Source organism: Boleophthalmus pectinirostris, unplaced genomic scaffold (genome assembly GCF_026225935.1).
Source record: "Boleophthalmus pectinirostris isolate CB_2022bp ecotype Guang Dong unplaced genomic scaffold, ASM2622593v1 HiC_scaffold_3, whole genome shotgun sequence".
In the NCBI taxonomy this organism is placed as follows: Eukaryota; Metazoa; Chordata; class Actinopteri; order Gobiiformes; family Gobiidae; genus Boleophthalmus; species Boleophthalmus pectinirostris.
The window spans coordinates 27,987,316-28,009,909 of record NW_026571299.1 but is presented as its reverse complement, the minus strand read 5'-3'; the positions used below and the strand labels follow the sequence as shown (position 1 = coordinate 28,009,909).

Here is a 22,594-nt window from a genome sequence, read left to right as displayed (position 1 = left end):
AAGTAGCTGTTAACTTATAAATTACTTCTACATTTTGAACTTTGGAGATGTAGACAGACTAAAAATTAAGGGTTAGTGAAATAAAACACAACTCCAGGTCTGTTTTTGAGGAGGTAACAACATTTAAACAGCTCATTCTTAAAGCTCACAAGAGTAATTTTTATATTTTTATAGTCCCTTTAAACCAAGTCTCTCATCTAATCCACACGACTTGTCTAAATAAAATTAAATTTGTGAAATACATACATAATTAGAGTTTAAATTACAACTCACGTTCTGTTTTTTCATTGTGACGGAGCAGCCCTATAGTATCTGCACGAGACTCTGTGTCTTTGAGCAGTCCCTTCCTCTTTATTTGTCTTTGTGAAGGTGAGATGCTTCAGGGGCCTTTGTCCAAACAGAATCACGGCGGTTTCCCTCACGTGTGACTCCTGACCTGTGGCTAACGCTGTGGCCATATGGAGCCTCCTCTCATGACTTTAATGTATGACCTAAACAAATAAACATGACTACCCACTGTGGTCTGTAGAGTTGAGCCAATTAGGGAAAAATATCCACTAACGAATTTGCGTTTGTTTTAATAATACGGCTCTGTTCAAAGTTCATATTTTAAACATCTCCAGAAGATTTGACAAAGAGACTGAGAGATTAAAGGTCCTATATTACACAAATTTGACTGTTATGAGCTTTAAGACATGTTTAAATATTATTACCTCCTCAAAAACATACCTGGATTTATTTTTTGTTTCATTCACACATGGTTGAGTAATCCTGGTTTATTAGTCTCTTTATATCTCCATAGTTCAAAATGCTCTGTTCCACCTTGTGATGTCATGAAGCGGAGGAAGTTTTCAATTTAACAGCTGCATTTTAACCTTTTGTTCAGTAGATTTTTGCAGTTCCAGGACTAAAATTATCCAAATGATTCTAGTGAAGGTTTATTGAAGGTTTATAGACTTTAAAAACACAGTGGAGCGCTTCCTGAGTGTTTTCTGTTTGAGAGAAGAACTCAGAAAACAAAATACATCTTCAGGTATGTTTTGATGAGAAAATAACATTATAATATAAATAAAAAATATCATAATATGGGCCCTTTAACTGTCAAAATAATATGAGAATCAGCTTTTGTTTGTTTTTACAGATCTAAACTATACAGGGTTACCAGTTTTTACACGGAATAAAACTGAATATTTTGTTGTTTGTGGAGGAAATTACAGTACTTTTCCAGTCTTTGTGGCCAACTTTTGTCTACTAATAACTTCATGTGAACAATGTAAAAATTTAATTTCATTTTTAGACAAAAATTGTAAATATGATGTAAAAAATTCCTACATCTATAATAGTGCGTGAACTGCTGATACAGATCTAAGAGACTATATATATATATTTGGTGATACTTTAACCTATTCAGACTGTTTCAGTATCAAAACTTCCTCAAATCATTATCATCGTGATATTCAATGCAAATTTTAGTTTCAGTTTATGCTTTTTCTCTGTTTTTCTCATTGTTTTAGCTATTAGATATACTGCAATTCATGCTTTTGGAAATGTTAATACAAAAAACTCAGAATGTGTTTGTAAAGGTCTGCTCTAACTGTAGGTGCAAGATTAATAGCAGTCATATTGAAATAGAAAATCGTAATGCCCTGTGTAGAAGACCAAATTTAGTCTTTGTCATTATATAAAAAACATGTTCTAATCTGTTCGAGTCTTGTATTTGAAGTATATCTGTTCGTATTTCAGTCTTCTCTCAAATGTGAATGCTTTTAGACATGTGCGCTTGCAGCAGAATCTTGTTTCTAATGTAAACTTTGCAAATCAAATTCCAGAATCGCTTTTAGATATTTCTACAAATTTGTTCAAAGTCTCAACTACAGAGTTAACAGGTTTTGACCCCTTGCAAAATGAAATAAAATCCCCATATTTATTTATCTATTTGCTGCAGACGTTCTTTTTTGCAACCATTTTTTTTCCCTTCACCTTTTACAAACCTGATGATCCATGTTTGCAATTTGTAAATACATGAAAAAGAGGGGTTTCTTGTAAATAGGATGTTTGCATGTGATGTTGACCCATGATGTAGCGGAGGTGGGGGGCGGGACCTTTTTGGACTTGTGCTGAATGCGTGACTTCACTTCCTCATTTTAATTGTTTCATTTCCTGTTTTTACAATGTTTAAAGATGCCATTTGTTTAAGACAGATGTGGCCCTCTTGCCTATGCAGAACACTGTGTCTCAGGTGAAGACTGTACAAACACTGTTATATATGACCTGTAGGCTTCTAGAATAATATTTGTTCTATGGCGCTTTCAGGAGATGTATTATGCAAACTAGATAGTTTTCAACCATGCCATAATTGTTTCCCCTTCTCATGCCTTCTCATTCTTCATTCTGTCACTAGAACAGAGGTCTTCAACCTTTTCTCTCCACTGAGCTTCCTTTACAAAACAAAAATGCCAGAGAGCTACTAATTTCAGCAGTTGCAGAAACTGAGTAAATATAAAAGTTACGGCAAAGCTTAGATGGGGAACAATTAGATGCTTATAAAACATAAACCATCATCCATTTTTCAGTGCACCAAGTTGGGCATCAAAATGACACATTTACAATGGTAATTAATCAAATTTTACTATTATCCACAATACATAGAATTCCAGAATCCCTTGGCGAGCTACTTGGAAGTAGATGGAGAGCTGCTGGTAGCTCCTGAGCTACAGGTTGGAGACCCCTGCACTAGAAGTATTTAGAGTGATCCGTGTATGTTTTAGGGATGCACCAATCCTGCTTTTTCAGTTATGATATTATGGCTTTAAGTATCTGCCGATATTTGATATGAACCAATACCAGTGTAGGGGTTGAAAATGACTGTTGAAATTGTTTTTTTTTTTCAAAACACAATTTATTACAAAATGTTTTTTTTTTAAACATTGATTAACTGTAGCACAGCAGCCCGATGCATATATCATAGTGCTAATAGTTAATTCATACCACTTGTCCCTCTGGGTCTGTTAACATGCAATGCAGCACAGAACTAAAGAACAAAGTGACACTGATACAAGTGAGTACAACAGTGGACACACACACACGTTACAAATACATGATGTTAGGAAACATGTTTGGAACACAGAAACACATGCTGAACTTCTGTGCAGAGCTGCTGCTGGCACATTTATATCTTACTATGCATTACACAATATTATCACATCACATTATGTAACTGTTATTTATCCTTCTACTAACTACTCAACAGCTTTATATGAATTAAAGTTCAAATGTTATGAGACGCCCTCAGCCTACATCTGTCACTTCCCAGTGTTCTTCCTAGTGTTCATCGGCCTGATCCTCACCCACTGCTCTCTACTTACTTTGTTTTCCAATTTAATTTTCTTCATCAATGACAGTGATGCACGTAGGATTCAACAGAGTTGTGTTGCCATTTTTGACCAAAATTGTTGGCACTGGGATTGTTGAAACTAACAAGGAAGTCAGCGGACTTGTTTGTTTTCTTAAGTTGTTTTAGAAGAATATTGCAATTTAAAATGTCCAAAATATGACTTAATGTCATAGATTCTTACTATATAGTAGACACAATATGTTTTCTGTCTCTTCTTCTCTAATCCTCTACAGTCTATAGACTAAACTAAAGGGAAAAAATCTCACGAGATCATTTCCCTCATGTGTGCACAATCTTGTTGCAATTTTATCTCACAAGATCAGTGGCACGATATCTTGTCCCATTCCTAATGACTCAAGATGTTTATTAATTGGTTGCCATGGGGATTTGAAGAATGGGTCAGATGCAGAGAACAAATTAAAAACTATTTTCTGAGCTGTGCTCTAATGTTAATTCCTCATGACAAATATACCCACAGTTGTGTTTTGTTTTATTCACACGTTTAACACACAAACCCTGCAGATTTAGGCAGAGTTCTTCTCTCAAACTGAAAACACTCTGGTCCACCTTGTGCTGTGATTTCATTTGGCAATACAGGAAGTGCTCCACTGTGTTTTCAAACTCCGTACACCTTCACTATAATTTGGATCAATTCAGTCCTGCAGTTGCCAGTCTCTACTGAAATAAAGGTAAAAGGTAACTGTCCACTACCACTAAATCACATCACAAGGTGGAACAGAGCATTTTCAGCTTTGGAGATGTGGACAGACAAATAATAAGGATTACTCAAACATGTGTGAATGAAAGAAAACACAACTCTGGGTAGGTTTTTGAGAAGATAACAACATCATAGCATGGCTTAAAGCTCACAAGATTTACTTTTGTATGATATAGGACCTTTTAAGTGCATTTTGTCTGTAAATAAACATAAACTGTATTGTGAGTTTTCATGCACTTGTGTTGAACAGGTCACAGTGAGCTGCCAAATACAAATGTATGTCTTATCGTTTCCTCCATCTCCTGGATTCCTTCCTCCTGTGCTCATTTACTGACTTTCATACGAGCAGAAAACAATGCTGCTGAGCTGGTCTGTGAACACTGCACCACTATTAGAGGAAAAAAAAAAAGAAAGTTATTTTTAAATCGTTAAAGGTGCACTAAGCAATTATGCCCCCATTAACCCAAAACATGCATGACATGTAAGAAGTCTCAAGATGAGAAGATTGGTCTAACTTAATTTGACCCTATGGTAGGGTTGGACAGTAATAAGGTATTAAGGTATCCTGACGTATCAAAAAGTAGCAATGGTATCAGTCTCATTACTATCATTAAAAAAATCTGCAGCGCATAAGGACCTAATATAATATTCTAATTTATTGATACCTACATTAGTTTGCTCAGCACAAATGAATGTGTGGTTGTATTTTCAATTTAATGCTATCACAATTTAAAACTAATACTAGTCAATAATGTTTCTTTTAACTTCGTGGGGAGACAACATCCAATTAGACGCTCATAAGAGAGACCAAGACAAGATGCAAGTCCAGCTGCAAGCGAGTTGATCCCAAAAAAATATACTAGTACTTGTAGCAATTTGGCAGCATTTTGGCTTCAGGCTAAATGACAGTAGCAAGGCTGGCACCACCTAGTGCCTCCACACAGTTTCATTTCTCTCCAGCGACTAGGTCAGGAATCAGAATACACTAGACGATTCACAAAAACCCTGGAAGTGCGAGTTCGGGCACCAGCCAATCAGCGAAGAGCCATACATTCTGTGTTGGCAACGATTCACAAGATCGAGGATTTAAAGCCGGAACAAAGAGAATGTTTGGTGAATTTTATCAAGGGAAAATATGTTATTGCCCTTCTTCCTACGAGAGTTGGGAAAAGCATAATATACCAGTTAGCCCTGTTAGCAACACATTACATACGTAACGTCCAAATAGCAGCGATTGGTTAAATGAAAAAAAGTACCCGTCTACTGTCTAGTGAATGAATCCTAACACTGTGAGATCAGACCGTTTCTACAAAGTGAAACCGGTTGATGAATTGGGGTAGAATGACAGTGGAGAGTAAATAAACCAACTGACCATACTCGTTGCGGTCTCACCCGTTGTTCTTTTCTTATTAGTGTTTTATGATTATAAGTCTGTACGTTCTGTTGGTAAGAGTGTAAAATGCTGTAGGGCTGTGTTTTAATTTAGGCTAATTGATTTGTGTTGATAAAGCTGGAAGTGCACTTTAGCTCGCCTCCTACACTTTGTTGTTATTTAATTATGTTCTGTTGACTGTTTAATTATGTTCCGTTGACTGTTACATTTGCACTTTAAAAATGTTAATAAAAGTTGTTAACGGTGTACATGTTTTGTTGATACTTTTCAATATTTTTAGGCAAATGTAATGCTTGCTGTTCTGTTTCTGAATGGTATAGGCATTCCCGGTAACATCTCCATGGAGAGAAGTGGGTAATGGACCCTCCACCAGAACAATGATAGAGGAATTATAATTTGAATTCCAAAAAAATACAGTTAAGTTGAGAATGTGATTAGACAGACATCATTTTCTCCTCTTTTCATTGTCATATTTCTACTAATGCTGCTTTGGCTCTAATGAGAATCCCACCTCCACAGACCTCCTCCGATTGGCCAGACTGGACATTGCCCATTGTTTCCGACTAATCAGCTGCGGCCTTTGTCTCTTGTCCCGCCTCCGGACCAAAATAACCCAGTCATAAATACAGAGGGGTACTATGAGCTTTGTGTACAAACAAGGGCAGGCTTGTGAGGCTGCACTGTTCACTGTGATAGGGCACGAGGAGCAGAGGGACTTTGATACCACTGAGAAACACCAGAAGCAACTGAACCAGACACGCTTTCCACAATACATGACTTTTATGACATGTTTCACACTAGAGCTGAATGATTTTGGAAAATGTCATATTACTGTATATTTTTTCTGATAAATATCGATTTGATTTCGGGCAATTTTGGTGGAGCCAGTATCCTAAAAACATTCACATAAGAACGTCACACATCGGCCTGTCAAGATAATTACTATATTGACTTATCATTCAATGTATGAAAGCTGGAACTATATGTTTTAGGGCTCAAATTTTATCCTGTGTACAATTTCTTGCAAAACTGTGAAGTTTTGTCAGATTTTTGTTGTATTGCGATAATATCTGAGCTGTGAAAGGTTGAATAAGTGACTTCTGTGGCTAATTATGGGTTCATTCTGTTATTTATTAGTTGCAGCTCAGGCCTTTTAATGGTACAGTTGATTTAAAACTGGCTTACTCTGATTCTTCTGCTTTGGTCAGTGGAATAAAGGAGTTTCAATATCGTTTATCACAGTATATCTCTGTAGCAGCAGGTAAAGTGCAGGTAAAGTGCAGGTAAAGTGCAGGTAAAGTGCAGGTGTGGCAGTGACATGTTCTCTAGGAGCTGTTAATGAGATTGATGGCTGTAAGGAATAAAAGAGGACAGGGGCTTGGACTGTGGGTGCAGTGAGTGAGCCGGATCTGTCTTTAGTCAGATATTGTTTTAAACAGGTCCAAGATGCCATTGCACTGAGTCCTGATCATTCTTTAACAATGCTATGCTGTTTTGTTTAATAGAGGACATTGTACACACCAATAATTGCTATTTCTTGCAGCCTATAGGACATAATCCCAGTATTCAGTGTTGGGCTGGACAATTTAAGTGAAGTTAAGTGAAGTTGTTTGTTTTTTCATTCTTTTGGATCATTGCTTTCTAAAATACTAAATGACAGCAGTATGGCTTTAAAGTTATATTTCTTGTATTTATTCAATTACAGATGTTTTTATTGATTCAAAAACATTGAAAAAATACATTCAACTGTAAATGAGGTCCTCCCTCCACAGAGACCTGACCTGTAACTAATCCTAGTGCTGTCACCTGCTTGTGACCATGGAGATATACAAGCTTAATGCCACACTGTGTAACATTTCAAATCGAGTTTCAATGGTATGCATAATGATCAGTCAGTACTTCGGTACATCCTGGTCTTGTCAGGCTCCTGTCAGTCTAAATGACTGGGTATAGAAGTTAAAGTGTTGCTTGTATTGAATATGGTGAAATATGAATGTGAATAGTTTCTGAAGAATCCCTTTATCAGATTGAGATGTATATTATGTTCTTAAGTCATCAGTTTGAGGGAAGAGTTGTTTTTAAGAAGCTGAGCAGACATGTTTACACAGAGCAGCGGCCATGTTTGTTTAGGTTATTAGCTGAATGATATAGGTCAAGTGGTTTGCTGCAAGTGGAGCAGGCTGTACTGTAAACTGTATTCTGCTCATTTCCTTTAAACAGTAGTCATCAGGAAAAATGATTTGGGGTTATTATAATCATCTTATATGTATATGAACATAATGATGTGTATGAAGCAAATGCATGAAGCCAGCATGATGAATTGATCAAATAAATAAAACACACACAGCTTTGTGTGTTGGTAGTGGTTGGCAGGGCTGATAGTGATTCTCTCAGTCTGTCCTAGGGCAGCAGTGGCTACAATAGTTGCTTACCACCACCAAGTGTAGAGTGAATGAATACTGCACAAAATGATAAAGTGACTTATGAGAAAACTGATGCATTATTTATTTATTCATAGAAATGATTTGCCCATTTGTTATAGGTCTGTTTGTTATCACTCCCTGTTTGTAATATTGATGTAAAGATTATGTGCGAGTGAATACACATAATTTGATGTAGTTGTAGTTGCAGAAGTGAAATCTGTTTTATAACATTTAAACACTAATCATTTATCACATGTGTCTGAAAACTATTGTTTGGCCATCAAGTTGCCTTCCTGAAAATCTCTTCCTGGACTTTTCTTGTGGTTGATGAGCATTACATTTAATGCCATATTCACCACACAGAGGTTTCCTTAGTCACAAATTGGAAAGTACAAAAGTACAAGATCACTCTGGAGTTTCTATATTTAGCTGACTGTATCTGTATGTTAGCTGTATACATTTAAAGGTGCACTTTTGTCCTCTTTGGGAAATTTGTCCCCTGCATTTGACCCAATGTCTTAGGACCCTTCTCCCAATCTTCAGCTGTATTCATGGTCTGGAGTATGGCAGCGAGATTAAGCAAATTGCAATTGCAATTTCAGTCGATGCATTTAGCAAATCGCAAAGGCTGCAACAACAAAATCTGTACTTGTTTTTTGCCAATACTTGTTTAAAATGTATCTATAAGACAATTTTGTATATTTTAGCAAGAAAAGGGGTTACAGATCAGAAATTGAACATGGCACCTTCTTTCTAGAATGCTAACCTCTCAGCCATTTTGCCACCAAATATATTCTTTATGTTTTGATTAATAAATTGCACCTGAATGAAAATCTATAAATGAAAGTGCAGTAGTGCAACACTCCAGTATCCTGACCAAGATCCACATTGGTATCAGGTCACCCACTGCTCCTCACTGGCTTAACATGTCAAATCTGAAGTTGGTTCAAATGCAGAGAAGACATTTTATACTCTGAATAAGCAGTTACAGATGAATGAATGCCCATAAATTACAGTAAACTCAGTAGTTCAACCCTCCAGCTCTGTACTCCTGACCAATCAATCAATCAAGACCCAGGTTTAGATCTTTAGATGTTTTCCTTCTTCAAAATGCTATGCTACCTATAGCAGACATCTAACATTTTCTCAGCCCTGTGGAGAATCAGTCACCCTTGGGAACCCTATCAGTGTTAACCTTTGCAGCTCTTTACTTTACCAGAAGTTGGATTCAGACATGACTCATAGCTCACATGCGCGGCTGCGTGTCTGTGGGCACAAATTTAAGAAGTTCAGTTATTGCTAATTCACCTCACCAGACCAAGTACAGGATGATTTTGCTGATTCAGTTGTTATGATTCAGCTATATTTCCGGAATTTTTGTGTATTTTTTTAAGTTGTTTTTAGATTTGTTGCAGTAATTAGTACAGTATATTGACTTATTTTTCAATATTTGCAAGCTAGAGCAAGCATTTTGGAGCTCAGTATTTATCATGTGGATATTTTCTTTGCAACAGTGGGAAGATTTTAGCAATTTTTTCTGTACTATGATAAGATTGAGGCTAAATCTGCTATTGATTTTTTGCAGCCTTAGTCCTTTTAATGATAGAGTAGCCTGTAGTTAAGCATTTATTTACCTATTTCCATGGAGACATGCAGGTCACACACAGGTCTCACAGGTCAGATCTGTGGAGAGGTAACCGTGCTCACAGTAAGAATGCATGTGTGTTTTAGCAATAAAACAACCTTGATTACGTACATGACAGATAAGAGCAGGTCCTCTACCTAAAAGATGCTTGTCTTACCTGCTTGTCTTGAAATGCACCTTTACTTTTTTGCCCTCTGTTTTGTGTGTTATATATTGAAGACAGTTGGAAAGCAAATCTTTCAGTATTACCTTAAAGTAAAATGTTTTCAATCAGATTTTTAACTAAGGATGCATCAATCCGATACTGGTTTCAAATATACTGAAAAATTGCTGAATCGGCTTCCAAATATTGGTTCTGTTGATATCCTGAATGGACATATACATTGATTTATAAAGACTATTTACTAGGGATTTAACAATAACCGGAATCTCATAATTTTGTATCGTCAAAGTTCTCACAATAATATCATGGACCATCACAATATATTGAATTACAAGTCTCTTTGCTTAAATGAAGAGTTATGGTGCAGCAATAGTTTAAAAAAGACAGAGAGAACTACATAGACCCTGATCCTTTGCTCCATTTCAGTGCAGACTACAAGACGACATAACAGTTCTATGCACTTTTAAGTCTTTGGATTAAGTCTTATCAAGGCATTTTAAGAGGAAAAAGACGCATATTAGCCTCCACAAAATATCGCAACAAATATCTTACTGTGAGATTTATATCGTGAAAATATCGTATCAAGAAATTTGGATATTGTTACATTCCTAATCGTGAGCCTCCCCACATAATATCGTGAGCTTTCCCACGATATCGCAATAAATATCGTACCGTCAGGTTCATACCATGATGACATCGTATCGTGAGACTTGAATATCGTTACAGCCCTACTATTTACTAGTCATATTTGTCCCAGAAAGTCTGACAATGTTTGAATTTGTATTTATACAAAGCTGTCCTGGAATTACTTGAGACATAAATAACAGTTACATAACACATTTGTATTAGTATTAGTATTAGTATTTTTTATTTTTATTTTTTTAAGGAAATAAATGTAATCTCTGCACTGGTAGCAGTTAATATCTGCAAATATTTAAAGATATAGTATTGGAATCAGTATTGGAACTGAAAAAGCAAGGATCGGTGCGTCACTCTTTGGATTTGAGTCTATAATGCGCTGACCTTTTGAAATGAGGGAGAACTTCTGTCATGCTGTGTCATACCGTCCAACTTAAACTATTTTAAGTCTGTCTGATTAAGCATCAACATTCTTAAAGTAGTATACTCTTACTTGACTACAGTTCAGCTACTCTCCACTTCTCCTTATTCTTTTCATCATGTTATGTCTATGATCAGCAGGGGGCAGGCCAGAGGGAGGAGCGTCAAGTGGTGGGCGAATAGAAAAGTCTTCGCTGGACACACAGACCTCTCTTATGTTGCCAAGTGCACCAGTGGTCAGGCTAATTTAGTGGAAGAGAGAGAGAGAAAGAGAGAGAGGGAGGAAAAAGAGAGAGAGAGAGAGAGAGAGAGGAAAGAGGGAGGGCACGCTACTGACACCAAGAAAGAAACATACAAGCCGGAATAGGAACTTATAAGGAGGAACGGTCGCCTACTGGCTGGATATCAAACTCGTGTGGGTATTTTTTTTATGACTGTTTTAATTTTGCTCGGATACGCCATGTTGTCGTTGGAATAGCTGGGAATTATTTGGTAAGAATTTTTATATTTCACACTTTCAGACTTGGTCCCTGATGTAGACTTGGTTTGGTCAAGTTATAGTCCTGCCTGGTTTAGTCCAGGTTGAGTTCCGGATTTAGTCCCACCCTGTAGTATCAGTATTCCTGTTCCTTTGCCTTATTAGACTCCAACTTTATTGATCCAGGAGGGAACTTTCTACAGCAGTTTCTTCAAAAATAGACTATTAAACCTATTCTTTATACATGTATATTTTTTATTAGTACAATTTTTTATATTTATTGTAATAAAATAAATAAATTAAGTAAAAACATTTAAACAAAAATATAGGTAATAGTTAGGTAGTTAAGAAATAAAAGAAATGTCCAAAAAAGTTAAAGGTGCACCATGTAACTTTTCAGTAGTGGGTCCGTCACCTGCTTTTTTGTTTTGCTGCCATTGCTCTACTTGGAATATTCCACATTGTGACATTGAACAAATTTACCTTACGTTTATTCAATTAGAGATAGTTTTATAGCTCAGAAATACCTAGAAAATCAGATATTCTGACTGTAAGGGGTGGCGACTTCGCAGATCTGACCTGTAACTTGGTGTGTACTGCTGATTGGAATAGGTGTACACTAGATCACCAGTCAGAACTAGGCCTGTCATGATAATTATTATATCGACTTTTGGGTCAGGATTTATTGCCTGCACTTTTTCTTTGTACTTGTGAAAACTTCTTGTTATTTTTCTGTACTACAATGAAATTTGAGCTGTAGAGGGTTGAATAAACAACTTCCATGACTCATTCTATACTCCAGATAACTACTACTATAACTACTAAGAGTTTCATTTTGCTATTTATTTACTGCAGCTCATGTTTTTTTAGCATTACTGTCACTGGAACAAAGTCTTTTCAATATTATCCATTATCATCTATATTTTCTTCAGCAGCATTCATACTTTAAATACATATATTTTTGTTATTATGACAGGCCTGTCTGCAACTGGAGATAAAAATAAATAAATAAATAAAAATAATAATAATCTAATACAAAGTAGTTGTAGTAGTAGTAGTAGTAGGGATGGGGCGAGATACAATTTCCACAATACGAGACTAAACACGAGACTGGAACTACGAGAACGAGACAGAATGAGATTTAGACATTCTTTAGGCTATAATAAATACAATGTGTGATTCAGTTCCAAATTTTGGCCTCACCATTTTTGATTAACTTTATTGAATATTTTTGCTGACATTGAAGCGGTGCATTTTGGGACTACAGCTTCTAAAAAAATGTAAGTCACCAGTACTTACCTTTTTTAAAAAATTTTTTTATCCAATCCAAAATCTTATCAAATCTGACCTGACCTGTATGTCATTATTCGAGATAACTTCTGATTCATTCTTTATCTCCGTTGTCATTTATGGGAAAATGCTCATGTATTCCGCTAAGAATGACAACTATTTCAAACTTGGTGGTGTATTTTCTGCCTGATTCATCAGCCTGTTTCCATAAAGTGAAAGATTGACCTCGCAGCATTACAGTTCGTTCGCTCGTTGGTAGGCAGGTACATTTTTTAATTTAACCAGTCTCTGCTATTTGGTCGTGCTGCATGTAATGAACCACTAACAGGGGGCTAACTGGTATATTAAGGTTTTCCCAAATCCCGTAGGAAGAAGGGCAATAACATGTTTTCTCATTCTCTTTGTTCCGACTTTAAATCTTCAATCTCAGGAATCGTTGCCAACACAGAATGTGTAGCTCTTCGCTGATTGGCTGGTGCCTGAACACTTCTGGGGTTTTTGGGAACCGTCTAGTGTATTCTGATTCCTGACCTAGTCACTGGAGAGAAATTAAACTGAGCGGAGGGACTAGGTGGCGCAAGCCTGGCTAGTATTTTCTGCTACCAGTGTCAGACCGTGTTGTTGTGTCACCGGGCAAGATGCTCCCACATTGCCTCACATATTGAGATGTTATGGCAAACGTGAGGAGATGCAAACTGTACATGTGAGAACAGTGTCAAAGCTTGTTTTCAGTGAGGGAATGTAGAATGTAGGACTACAAACATGGCAGTTCAATCCAAATTGTAAAGTTATTAGTTGCAATTCAGTAATCAGAAATGCTTCAATCACTCAGTAACATATACAGTGTACTTTAGACCACAGTAAAATGTGCTGAAATACATGGGCAGAATATTTCTGTTCAATTTATCTTTAAAATTTTTCATTTCATGACTAAAACAGCAAGCTCCAAAATGATCTCTCCATCCTAGTTGTCTTCTGTCTATATGATTTGATTCATGTGCACTCCATGTGGATCCAGTTTGGCTATAAACACTTTAAAGATGCAATGAGTAACTTTTCTTGTGACAGTGTTCCACAGTATGGCATTAAACTCACCTAGACTTGGACTGGTGGCGCTACCTGCTTGGCTTCATAGAATTTAATGCCATAGTCTGGGACATTCTAGGCAAAGCGATAAAATATTTTTTTCATGGAGACAAGCAGGTGTTAGAGCCCTCACAAGAAAAGTTCCACAGAGAATCTTTAAAATGTGTTGCTGCTGTTACTGGAAATCAGCCTCAAATTGCTGCCCTAGTGTTTCCCTGGATTACTGGCACACAAAGTTGATTCAGCATTTTGACCAAATTTGGAGTTATGAAAATGACCAAATGAAAGAGGAACGGTGTCAAGGTGGAGTGTGTTGATATCTGGGCTTTTTATTTTGCTTTTGTGAACTTTGACGTTATTGGATACATTGTTCCATATCATTTGTAAACATGGCAACCTCACCCAGTACATGCCATATTATGTGTATTACATGTCATACAAGCAGAAAATATTGAAATAAATACTGATATTTTCTGAAATTTGGTGAGTTTCCAACAATCAGATATTTAGCAACACTTGCCTCAATCTAGGAAATACCCAGTTGTTTTATATTGCCTCAGTGTCTATTTTTAAAAATTCACCCACATTAGGACATTTTCCCTTTGAGAAGGCCAGAACTGATGATTAAATGACTTTTAATCTTTTCCTTGCCATGTCGTAGAACCAACGTCAGAGCTAGACAAGAACAAAATAACAGAAATTACAATAAGATTTCTGTACCCCTAGCTCACTACATACTACTTTAACCATTATCTATATTTTAACATTAATTCAATACAAATTACAAGAACGTCAAATATATCCCCTGTCGACTGTTGCTATCTTTGGGTTTTTAATATAACTTTTTGCCATTGTTTTTGTTTTTCACTGTTAGCGTTGCTGTGTTTACTTTGCGTACTTTGCTAATGTTTTTAGCTTCACTTCTGCTCATAGAGGAAGTTACCAAAATAAAAACATAACCTTACTATGAAATACCATGGACTGTATTTTAATGTATATAAGAGCTCACTTGGCCTTTACACAAATTAAATTATACTTTTGTGATCTTGTGATTCTTAAATCGGCTAATTAATAGGCAAACTTCCTGTCTTCAATTTTTTAACTTAAATCTTTAAAAAAAAAGTAATAGTGTAATAGAGTAATAGTGCGTTCCTTTTGAATATAAGAAATGAATATTGTTATTTTTTCCTCATGCTCTTCCTCCTCTTCCTGTCCAGTGATTTCATTGGCTCGTCCTGGACCCATGATGTAGTCAGCAGCTCCGGCTCTGCCCCCTCTGCTCCATTTGTGTCATATTCTCTCACAGGTAACACACGTCCCTCACGCACGCTGTTCACAAACACCACAGCTGAGATCCTTCTATTTATTTCTCTATCTGTCTGACTGTGGTTGTGACAGTCAGCTGGATGTCACAGCTGTCATCAACATTCCCTGGAAGTTGTGATGCTAGCTGTAGGCATTGCTATGTCTGAGATTTATTTTACAACAATCTGAGCGGAAAGAACTGACTTACCTGGAACTACAACAGGTGAGCTGACTTGTGGTGTTAAACAAGTCCCTTTTATATAACATTACAGACAAGCGAGTAAACAGTAGCCATATTTCACCTTTTTGTTGAAAATCAAACACCTAAATAGGACCACGAACGCTCGTCTTGATCACAGGCTCCTGAAATTGTACAGTTTAAATCCATTTTGTATTTTTTTCTTGAGTTTTCAGAACATCTTAAATAGGGCTGGGTAGTCAAATATACCTCAATACATAAGCCACGATACGATACATACCTCGATACAGTGAGCTTACGATTCAATAAAATTTATTTCAAATCGATTCTATACTGTCAATATGAAACAGCTCTTATTTTACTCATCAAAACAGTGAAAATGTCAGATGTGTTGCATAAATTAGTTTCTTTCCTCTGAACAAGCAACAAAACTGTAGCACTGTAATAAAATAATTTTGTAAAATATACCAAAAAATACTCTTTGCCATATATCGATACAGCAGCCCACGATATCGATATTGTATAATCACACTTGAATTTTGTGAGGATTCATGTGGTTCAGAGGGACGTAGTAAAGGCGGGGGCCACTAAACTATAGAGTGATGCGGGAAACACTGTGAAATATCGATATTTCAGTATTTTTGCACACCTCTAATCTTAAAAGTTATATGGCAGTGTTTGTGAATACGTGCATTGTGTCTCCATGGCAACTGCTGAACATTCCGCCACTAAATATACATGTACGACACCCTCAGAGTGATGTCAAGAGTCAATGCACTACATTTCTGTTGTACTGCATAACGTCACTAGAGGTTTCTAAATAATATAATAAGAATGTCACAGATTGTTAGTCATAAAGTTAGAGAATACTTAAAGATGCCCTGTGTAACTTTTCCATCTACCTGCTTCTCATGGAGATGTTAATTCTTTGCCTGCTGTATGTTATCTCTCTTAATGCCATACTGTGAAACATTCCAAGCAAAGCAATAACATCTCCAAGGTGAAGTTAGGTATAGGGCTGGGTATTATTAACAAGTTGCTGATACGAAACGCATCTCGATACAGTGAACTTTAGATTCGATACAATATATTTCAAATTGATTTGATACGGTTCATTAAAAAATCTCATGGCTGTGATACTAAAAGTCTTTGTTAAACCACGTCTTGTGCAAAGTGAATATGAAACACAAACATTTTAATCACCATGAAAATGTCAAATGTGCTGTATAAACAAGTTTTCTTTTTCTAAACAAGTAATAAATCTGTGGCACTGTAACAAAATAATTTTGTAAAATATACCAAAAAATACTCTTGGTGATATATTGATACAGCAGCCCACGATATCAATACTGTATCATCACATTAAATTATATGATATATCGACATTTCAATATTTGTGCATACCCCTAATTAGGCAGTGCACCATTAAAACCCTAATATTTAATCCACCATCAACCATTGTGCTCTAATATTTTTGTTTAGATCTGTTTTCCTTCTGTTTTTTTTTTTTCTCTAAAATTGCTACACTAAATAAAAATTCTCGAGGAATTTTCTGGAGCAGCTTAGGCACATTTGACGGTTGTGTAGATCATTTAATTGCTGTTTCATTTTATTTTGCCTTGAGGAAATAGCACTTTTCTATTTATTTACATTTCAATAGCATGCATGATTTGTAGCCTTCCGTTTCCCTGATTTCCATATGGTTCCTGGTTTGTATGAGGAGGATACAGCTGGTTGTGTGAGAGCAAAGAGGAAGGAGCCATACTTGAAATGCCAGCGCCATTACATAACAGGCTAACTTTACCCTCCAAAGTAGCCCTGCAATAAGAAAAGCCCATAATGATTTAAGGCCTCATTATGTCAGTTATGCATAAGTGGACTATTTGGATGGGTGAGGGTTTCTCGTGTTTACAGTGTGTGGTGGACGGGCTGTTCCTGAAGAAGACGTGATGTGAGACAGGGGGTTATTTTAGTCAGGGCTGATAAGATCTATAGAGAGGCCACGTCTCTGCATAGTGACTGAGACAGAGGTGGATGGTTGCAAAGTCACTATGGACAATATGAAATGATAAACAAAGGGTTTTGGTTTTATAAGGTATAGTTTTCGTTATAGTTAAAGATGCATCTAACTTTTGTGATCACCTGGTTTTCTCCACAGAGATGTTATTACTTTGCTTTGTAAGAGAAGCAGGTGACACCACAAGGCAAAGTTGCAAGTCAGATCTGTGCAGAGGTGATCCCAAAAAAATCTACTCTCACACAGCCCCATCTCAGCTCACTTCAGTGTGATTGAAAAATTCAGCATCCTGGTCACACACACAGGGATGAAAAATGTCTTTTTCTGCAAAATTCTCAAGGAATTTTCTAGGAATATGTTAGGCACATTGTACAGTTGTGTAGATCAGTTAAATGCTCTTTCACATATTTACACACACAGGCATGAAAAATGTTATGCAGCTAATGATATTTTTCACCATAAATTAAAACTTCTGCTTGTTACTGTGAAGTGAAACTGAGAGAATCAGCCATTTGAAACAGGCGCTTAAAGGAACCGTATGTCACATTTTGATTGTAGATTAAATAATCATAACTATCTGTCTCCTCAGATACAAGGTCGACATGTGCAAATCAAATATAACTTTTACCGATAACAACTCCAATGCTGATTTATTCTTAATTACAAAGCATTAGACATCATGGCCATGTTGTTTCTAATATTTCAAGATGATTATCCAATCAGAAAGCAGAATGAGCCCCACATGACTCGCATTTGGGTTGCCAGTTTCAATGCTGAAATCCAGTTGGTTGCCCCTCTGATCTGAATGGTCTCTACCTAAAGCCCAGCCCCTGCACCAATCATGAGTCAGTGCTAGTGCAGCCTCTGCAGCTCAGGGAGGGAATTCTGTAGGTTCTAAGCTTTCACATGAGACTGCAAATACAGAGAAAAATGTATATGTCTCCTCTATCTATGAGTTTAGGCTCTGGCAACCCAGGTTCAGGTGTGATTATATCTTTTTTTTTTTTTTTTCCAAACTGTAAGAGCGCAGACTACATATTGTTCATTTAATGGACTTGTTTCTATTATTAAGTCATTTCAGATCAGTCCTGCAGTTTATAATGAACAACATAATGACATAATATTCTACATATGTCATGTAAATTACTAAAAAATAACAACTAAAAAACAGAAAAATCCTTATAGATCTTCTGTAATCAAACTTCTTCACCATCCCTGTGTACAGTAGCTCCTCTGTTGTGCGCTGTGTCCTGTTGTGTTGTTGTGCGCTCCGTACACCTCCTCACACTTTGAGCTCGGCGGTTTAAAGGCCTCTCAGTCACATCTAAAAATACTCACAGCAACAAATTAACAGCGTGTTTGTCCGTTCAGGCGCCAGCTACGCTTCACTGGAGAATGCAGGAGCTGAGGAGTCAATACGGACACATCTAATGCTGTTACCATATTATCTCACCGTGTCAAGGAGCTGTGCTGATTTCTCATGCTTGCTCTGCATTGTCAACATAGACAGAGCAGAATAAACTACTACTGTTACCACTGGAAGGGCATCCAGTGTAATATCTATGCCAAGTGAGTGAGATGACTTGCTGTCAGTACCCATAGGAAAAGGTTCTATTGATAAAGTATATGTTTTTGTTGTTAAGAAACAGACTTTTGTTATGACAGTGACTGGATTAAAGGGATGGTGAAGATGATGATGAAGTAATATTAGAATCCCGTGGAGGAATTAGTGATAACAGTGACACAAACGTTTGTTTTTCTATTACTACTTCTACTACGGATACTTCATTGAGCGAAGTAAAGTAACTGGAGGTGATAAGTTGACATAGTAGTTAGCAATTCCGCCTCACAGCAAGAAGGTCTTTAGGTTCGCTCCTTGGACCAAGTGGGACTCAGAATGGAGTTATGAGGTTACTAAGTTTAATCATAATTTCAGTAAAGATTAAGGCCTAGTTATTACATTTTATTTTCTATTTTGTTTGTTTTTTTCCTAGTCTATTTTACAATCATTTTTACAATCCCAATTATAACATTTAACTGCTAAAAAAAGTTAAAGATATTTCACTTTGGTGTTAAGATGAGCTTCATTTTGGACTCAAATTACAAAAGCAAACCACAGAGCATCTATAAATTGTCAGATATCTCTCAAGGTCCTTCTCTTTTAATGTACATTTTTATTACAGAGTCAATATTCAAAACAACAATATAGATTTTTGCCATTTTTGCACCACCTCCCTCCTTTTTTACACCATTAAAGATAATTATTCCTTAATTAAATTTACATTGTCCTTGCACAAGTTGAACTCCTTGGCTGCAGCATCTTCGTGACTAATCGTTGCCACAATCCGCTGGAGCCCTTTGGCCTCTCTTCCTCCTCTCTTCCTCCTCCTCTTCCTCCCACTGCAGTCTTTGAAGGGTTGTGACATCACCGTGGCCATGTACAATACTCGTCTGTATGCTATCCCCACGTCACTCCGGTACGCTGCAGAGAGGGGCCTGTCCGCTAACACTGTGCCACCGCCCGAGCAGGAACAGGAAGTGATGTCATGAGGCGGTGATGTCATCAGTCGCTGTCTGTCCATGGGCTCTGTTTCATTTCTCGAAAGTTGTCTCCCAGTGTCTGTTATTTGCTGATTTGACAGTTAATAGTCTTTAGTTGAAGTTGCACTAAGTAACTTTTCTAGTCTCCGTGGAGATGTTATTGCTTTGCTTGCATTGTTCCGCAGTATGGCATTAAAGTTATCCATCTTCCATCACCCATGTTTTAGATTACTGGTGTTTTTATTGCTCAAAATGTCTTGGAGAATCATGCATTAATATTGTGAACGCAGATCTGACCTGTAAGTTTAATGCCATACCATGGGATATTTAAGGCAAAGTAGTCTTGTTACCATGGAGGCAAGACGACGGTGGACAATCCTTGAGAAGAGTTATGCACTGCACCTTTAAGTATCCTCATCAAATACATATCTGAAGTTGGGTTTTGCATTCATGTTTTATTCTTATCAAATGAATCGGTGTGATGTTATATGAGGGGTTGGTGGCACAGATTGACAGTCTTTCTTTCATCTGTCTACTCCAGGGCAGCTGTGGCTACTATGGATGCAACAATACTTAATATAACTCTCACAATGTGTCACTACTGATGAATTAAACATTGCAGATACGGGAAGAAAACAAAACTGTGTATCATTCGTTTTTCAAAATAAAAAAGAAAAACAAAAATTTTCTTCATTATTTGTCTCCAATAATTAAAAACAAAAACAAAACAAAACTAGAAAAGCACTCAGAGAGCGCAGACCTCCGCCAAGGATTACCCCCATTTTTTATATAAATTGCGATAAAATCAGTCTTCTGGATCAGATCCGGATCAGCCTTTGGAATATGAAAGAGGATCCCATTGTCCATCCCTGAGTCAAATTTCATGGGGTTTGGTCAATAATTAACCGAGATATTGAGAAACAAAATTTTTGGCCCCATTTACCACAATGTTAACAAAAATTTCAAAGTGATCCAGAATCCAGGATTTCTTCCGGATCACTCCCAAAATGAAATCAGTTCTTCCTTTTCACATTTCCAACAAATCCTGAAAATTTCATCAAAATCGGTCCATAACTTTTTGAGTTATGTTGCTAACAGACAAACAAACAAACAAACAAACAAACAAACAAACAGACAAACGCCGGCAAAAACATAACCTCCTTGGCGGAGGTAAAAAAACATAACAATTTGTTTTTTCAGTTTTTGATTTTGAGTTTAAATGAATAATGGAAAAAACAGATAACGGCCGTTTCCTGTTTCCATGAATTAAACTGCAATGCCGGACTTTTGCGCCACATACAGACTGAACCAGGACTAAACCAAGACCAAACTAGAAGTGAATGAGGACTAAACCAGGACTAAACCAGGACTAAACCAGGACTAAACCAGGACTAAACCAGGACTGAACCAGGACTAACCTTGGACTCCATATGCGGCACAAAAGTCTGGAATAACAGTTTAAATTACAGAAACGGGAAATGTTATGTTAGTATTTTCCATTATTCATTTGAACACAAAATCGAAAACTGAAAAAAACTAATCATTATCAGTTGTTTTGTTTTTTTTTCATTTTGGTTTTGGAGACAAATAATGAAGAAAATTTTTGTTTTTTTTGGTTTTATTTTGATAAACGAATGAACATGGATTAAAACAGTCCCTATAAAGACCTAACTGCTTTACCCATGGGTTTCAGAATGACAAAATAGTTGTCATAGTAATTAACAACAAAATATTGTATCGTTTGAATGCTTTTCCTTCTATGCTCGGAAATAAAGCATGAATTGTAATTGTTTTGTACATTAACTTAATACCATTGTTGAAAACCCACCAGGAAGGTCCCACTGAGATTTAACATTTTCTGAAAAACAATTTAACCGAGGGCACACAGCACTGTCTTCTTTGTGGGTGTGGCTAAAAGTGGAGAAATCGAGGAGCTGAGGAGGCGAGTTTTGAGAAATGGGACACAGCTCCCCCCCTGTGTCTGTGTCTGTGTCAGAGCTTAGTCACAGAAAGAGGATATAGGAGAGGAGCTTTCTGGAAGTGACAAGTAAGAAGACGTCACCAGCACGAGAGACACAAGAGACTTTCGTCACAACTTTCCTCACCATGAAAAGAGAACTTAGTATTTCTTAATATTCACTGGATATCAGTGTTTGAAATGTCAACTCTACTTTTGGAGTCCTGTGTAGTAGGGTTGAAAATAACGGGGCCCCTCACTATTTCCTTCCTCTAAACACACAGCAAAATGATATTGCAAAATGTACTCTTTTCAAATCATTCCTCAAGGCATTATGTCTTAAAACAGGTTTCTCAAATATTAACAGAAGCATTCTGAACACGGATCGCGTGCGCTGACAGTCGTGTGTACATAACTGACAACAAACGCAGACACAAAGGAATTACTTCTCGAGGTGTTGAAGCTAAGTATACGACTAATCCAGATAATGATAATAGTTAGTTCACAATCGGGAGGTGGGTTCTGGTATGGTGCACTATGGTGCTACATAGACCATGATCCTTTGCTCCATTTCAGTGTAGACTACATAAAGAAATAACTGTTCTAAGTCTTAGTTCTTTGGGTTAAATCTTATCAAGGCATTTTAAGAGGAAAAAGTAGCACACTGTAAAAAGTTTGAAAACTCAGGGCTAATGTGGTAACTAATGACCTATAATTTTAATGTTTAATGTAAAATCTGTCTCTGAAACTTTATAAATCACTAAATTATTAATGTATTTCACAGACTCTTGTGTTGTAAGCACGCTTTTTGGACTTAAAACAGCCGCATTAATGAATATTAGTCAGCACGTAGCGGCTTACCCTCTGCAATGCTTTTGAACTCCTAATATTTTAATGGTTTGAAAAGTCTGTGGGGAAAAATGAAT

At 36.8% G+C, this 22,594-nt stretch overlaps 1 protein-coding gene across 6 annotated transcripts in view; it reads left to right on the top strand.

Annotated features, from left to right (window-relative positions):
- tfeb (transcription factor EB) overlaps positions 1–22,594 on the top strand; it is a 63,383-nt gene that overhangs the window by 11,324 nt on the left and 29,465 nt on the right. Inside the window, exons 1-2 of one of the 6 annotated variants that reach the window (XM_020933113.2) lie at positions 10,998–11,210; positions 14,867–14,955. The exons of 1 other annotated variant lie outside the window; for it this stretch is intronic. The gene's annotated coding sequence lies outside the window, so the exon portion shown is untranslated. Of the gene's footprint in view, positions 1–10,997; positions 11,288–14,866; positions 14,956–22,594 lie in introns of those variants that run through there. 4 more of the 6 variants (XM_020933111.2, XM_020933112.2, XM_020933117.2 and 1 more) reach the window with 4 other exon arrangements.